Here is a 5,375-nt window from a genome sequence, read left to right as displayed (position 1 = left end):
GTCAGCAACTGGCATTACTACACTGGATAGCAGTATTGAAGTTAATTTGGTTCATGGTAACATTGTTGAAGCTTAGGTATGCTTTAGAAAGATTTTGTGATGGATTATAGTTCATGGAGGACCACAATGTTATTGGGGAAAAATAATTGAATTTAAGACTCCTTTGGATAATGTTCTAGACATATACAGGAACTCCATAAGGTTTATCAATAACTCACATTGCAGTTATATGTCTGGTGTATTGTGGTATGTGTGTCATGAGTATGTGTGTTATGAGTGAACACCTTGTGGTGTTATGGGTGTTAATATACAATAAGATACGGTATTGTTTCCATGTACATTTACAGTTAAAGGTACAGGTGACTGTTTAGCTCTGAAGAGGTGGTTTGGGCAAGGTCATTTGGTTTTAGAGCTGTCCTGCTATGTGGAAAAGGTTTATGGCTATAGGCTATGGTTATAGCCTTCCCACATAGTCCTGTTTTTGTTAAGAGTTGGAAAAGGGGTTTTGTATTGTCCACATCACTGGTTGCATAAGCCAAGATCAACTGACATATGATAATAATCAAAAAATGGTTAATATTTGAAATAACGGCGACACTGAAAAAGACTGACTCTGACTGACTTAAAACGTTTTGGATTACTACTTTATATTTAACAATCTAGATGATGGGGATATTGATGGTTTCAGAAGATCTCTGGGGTTATTTAGTTTCTACCTGTCAAATGGGTTGAAGAATCATATGGTATAAGGCAGCAATTGTTGTTAGCACTGAGGGGTTATTTGATGGAAAGTGGTGCTAAGCTGCTTGGCCCTAGAGTATCATTTGTTATTTGCATAGCTATATTATAATTTAGATAATACTGGTATAATTAAGTGGTTATAGGGTTATATGGGGTGTTAGTTAATTTGCTGTTGGGGGTTTTATGGGAGCTCAGTACAGAGGGAACTGAGTAGTGACTCCCTTAGCAAAATTAGTTTGTGAAATGTACTGTGGGTCTATTTATTTCTAACTAAGAATATGCATAGCTTAAACTTTTTGTGTAAAAATCATAGAAATGGGAAATTGATTTATACTTGGCATACATAAAGGAGTTTAAGTATATCTAGCCTACACTTATACTTAGATTTATACTTAGAGACTGTATATGTACTATAGTATATGTATACTGAAGGAAAGGTTTAAGGATACTTATTTAACTATAGCTAGAGGTTGGGATAGATAGATGGATGCTTTATTTATCCCAAAGGGGAAATTCAAGAATGAATGTTGAATGTTGAGAGGAGGTATGATAAGGTATGATAAAGTTAATTTCATAAAATTCATTTAGTAAATTTTAATATTACACTTTTGATAAAGTTACGGTGCTAAGGGATATAAAAATACATGGAGACCACTGGGGAATTATACTTCAATGGCTTAAGTGATAAAATTAACAGGAAGTATGTTTTGGTAGTGAGGAATGGCATAATATATTAGACCATTCACTGTGGAATGCAGCATATGGACAGTAAGAGCCAGGTATAGAATTATATAAGATAATTACTCTAGTAATGTTTAGAGAAACTGGGTAAGCTGACTAATGGTAAAGGGAATGCCATGGTCAACCAAGTAAGTATGGAAATTTGATAGTCACCTATAAGGTAATAAGTAGTGTTACAGAAACCCCAGGCTAAAGTAAAATGATTTAGTGTAAAGTGTAATTCCCATTCTGATGGTTAAAGAGACCGAAAGGGATCAGTGGGTAAACAGTAAAATGAAAAAGTGTTGCAGAAAAGTGGTTGAGAGAATGAGGAAATATACAGATTTATGGCCTATACAAGAATTAATGGATTTAGCACCGTTACAAAGATCAGGGATTACATGAAAATTGACAATAGTAGAGCTATAAGAAGAATAGGTCAGTTATAGTGGAAATAGTAGGAGAAAGAGGTATTTAAAATGCTCAAAAACATCTTGACATCTTGATAGATTAATACAATAGGAGATAAGAGGCAGAAGTAAGGAGATGACTTGGGAGTGAGTGACCATAACTGTAGGAATAATAATAGATGCAGATGTTATAGGACGATATAAGGGATAAAATGTACAGTTAATGGTAAATTACAAAAGGGCAAGATAAAGTAGATGATAGATAGAGAGTAATCTAGAAAATACTACAAGCTGACTGCAGCATGATTTCCTCATTCCCTCCAGCTAAACAGTAAATGTAATGTTGCCTCTTATATCTATGGGGGGAAAGGCTCATTACCAGCCGTGTGAGGACATGCTGATGTGCAGGGGTTAATCCAAGTACTCCCTGTCCTGACTGAGTTCTGAGCAAGTTCAGCACAACAGTGCTAAGCGACAAACTGAAAATAGATAAGGACTCTGAGGCCTTTGTTAAGGCAACAGTGGCAAGCTGGAGAGCAAAGAGGGAACTTGGAAGTGCAATGGAAGCGCTTGCAGCATCAAAAAGACAATACAGGCACCTATGGTGACCTAAGGCTTCAAGTCTGGGGAAACCAGTAGCAGCACCATCCTCAACACTATGGCAGTAGGAGCAACCATCACAGGTGTTCCCAAACCTGTCAGTCTACTGGCCTATGGATACCTATTATAGTGGGCACAGTCAAGCCCATGGCAGCCACAATCTCCACGTCAGTGGGGGTGGAGACTAAGACAAGATGGGAATAACTAAGGCAGAGTGAGAGGAAATTACAGAGGAGGCATCATGTGAGAATGGACATCTGAATCGAGACAATCATCAGTTTGTTTTGACTGTCAAACAAGTGGACAAAAGAAACAGGACAGGGAGAGGGAGGAGACACCCAGGCACTGAAGGATGAGCCCAACGAGCATGCCTTCCTCTTCCCTTGTGAAATAGCATAGTTTTAAGGAGGCCTAGAGAATTCTACAAGAGAAGGTGTATACCAATACTATCAAAGGGAGTTGATGAGGAAACCATGATGAGGGACTATCTTATGGGTGAGCCCACCTGATACCCAGCGATGCCCTGACTAGGTACAGAGAAGGTAGTTAAGACATCTCAGGGTAAGTAGGTAAATACTTTGTTAAGCAAATTTAAAGTATGATTACTCTTATTCTTACCTTTATTATATTTTTATTGTTATTTTGAATAGAAGTGACTACTATTTAATTAATTGTAAATGCAAATGTTTTGATCAAATTAAGTGACAAAGTGATAACACTGCTATTTTTAATGTCAAATGACACTCCATTAATTTTTCAGGATAGGTGGTGGTGTAAGTAGGTAAGACTAACTTGACTATGTCCTAGGGACTGTTACATATTAAAATATTACCTCTAGATCATGGGAGTTCCCTAGTGGTCACTCACACTCAACAAGTCTAAGGAATAGAATGATTTAGCTTTAATGGGAAAAATAAAGTTTGTAGAAATATTGAAATGATGTAATATCTGCTTTACATGTAACTAATGTGAAGCCAAAAGATCTTACGTACTATACTATAACATTTGATAAAGAAAGCAATAGATAAAATAAAGAAAGCAGAGAAATAGGATTGATAGAATAAGAAAATAGAACTAGGATTTACTAATAGTTTAGATAGCCTAGATAAAGTAGTATAGGGTTAGAATAATTAGGAATAGAGGTAAGCTTAGTTTTTGAAGAATAAAACATTATAAAAGTCTATGACATGCAGAGAAAATTGGAGTAAGGTATGTTGAAGAATGATGAGATTACTGTATGTCCTAGAACATCTAATTAATATAGCTTACATAATAACCAGTCTTAAAGTAGTATCTCAAATTGAAAATAAGTAAAATAAAATTTCTTATAGGGAAATTTGTTTAATCTCTATGCAAAAAGAGAATAGATGGAATTAGGATTATTATAAGTCATTGTCAGAAGATTAAAATGTTTTATTATTTCAGAAATAGAAAAGCTGGTGGAAAGATGTTGGTCTTCATGGAAGGAATGGAGGTCCACCAACTCTATTCTGTTAATCACAGTAACAAAGGGGGGCGAACCCCTGGTAGAATGTTAAATTGTATGATTTGTTACATTTGTTACCTTGGGTTACAGATTTTTTTTATAATTTTCACTGTCAGTATTTGATTAATGTTTTATTTGAATGTCCCTTTGGGAAAAAAAGAGTCTGCTGAATACAATAACTGTAACTTTAATGGTTAGTGGCATTTATATGATACTAACCAGATACTTTCCCAACAGATACAGTACTTGATATGGTGCTTTCCTTTGCGCATAGTTGGGATCTATGCGCAAGGGGGGAGTAGGAAAGAGGAATATTTTTATTGAAGGATTTTCATAGTTACAGGAAGTTATTGATGATAGTCTAACAGATGTCATGTGTATAGTCATAATATCAGAAAGTGATAGTGTTGTCTAAACCATTAGGTCCCAGAAGGATCATGAAAACACTTAGTTATTGATTACATTGATATGATAAAAATAAGAAACTTTGGTAGTGGTTTGTAGGGGTTTTCAGATGATAAGGGCAAATGACGTTAAAAGGGAGAATTGCTAAAATATATGCCTCAACAGATTTAAACTGGTTTGATGCCTTACGCATTGCTTCGATGCAAATAAGGTCACAATAAAACCAGAGTAATCACTTTTTGCATTAAAGATAAAAGCTGAGAGGTCCACCAGAGGCCCACCTTTGGATCAGCTCCAAGGATAAATGAGAAATTATATGGAATAATCAGGAAAAGGACTTTCAGAAGGACCTACAGGAAAAGAGTCAACAACCTACAGTATACTGCCTGGGGACAGAAATGATCCTGGCAGAGGTGGGTATAGTGTTTTTGGCATGTATGCTCCTGTTCCCCTGTTGAGGGTAGACTTTCGGACAAGGAATCCAGTGAGGAAGGGGGGACATTGTCCCAGCAACATCTGCCCTGATAACAATCAGGGAATGGACAGAAAACGGCAGAGATCCCAGTCCATGACATACCACCAAACCACCAGGAAATGAGCCATTCAACTGTTTTTTCACAAGTGAGGCCGACAAAGAAGACTCAGGTAACACAGAAATTATTGACTGACAAAATCTTATCAACCACCAGGAATCTGGAATATTGGTGAATCTTCCAATATGAACGACTGCGGATGTTATGTGCTTGGAGCACTAAGAGAACAGGTGGCTGCAACCTGGGTAGCTATGCACAACTGGATGATATTGGATCAGATATTAGCCAAAGAAAATGGAGTGTGTGTCAACATAGGAGTATATTGCAGTACTTTTATTCCCATAACATAGCTATGGCAAAACTAATAATGATAGAATGCTAGTTAAGGGGGCATTAGGAGGATTAGAAATATGGCTAGCACAAATAGGAATAGTTGTAGGAATAGGTTTGCTTGTATTTGTGCTTGTTTTCTCTTTGTTT

At 36.5% G+C, this 5,375-nt stretch overlaps 1 long non-coding RNA gene across 1 annotated transcript; it reads left to right on the top strand.

The window, feature by feature from the left end:
- Positions 1-1,092: 1,092 nt before the first annotated feature.
- Positions 1,093-4,386, top strand: LOC121697050. Its single transcript, XR_006026379.1, has 2 exons — positions 1,093-3,032; positions 3,897-4,386. It is a non-coding gene; the product is annotated as an uncharacterized LOC121697050 (long non-coding RNA).
- The last annotated feature ends 989 nt before the right edge of the window (positions 4,387-5,375 follow it).

This window comes from Alosa sapidissima, chromosome 22 (assembly GCF_018492685.1).
Source record: "Alosa sapidissima isolate fAloSap1 chromosome 22, fAloSap1.pri, whole genome shotgun sequence".
NCBI lineage: Eukaryota > Metazoa > Chordata > Actinopteri > Clupeiformes > Clupeidae > Alosa > Alosa sapidissima.
This window is presented reverse-complemented; position numbering and strand designations above follow the sequence as displayed.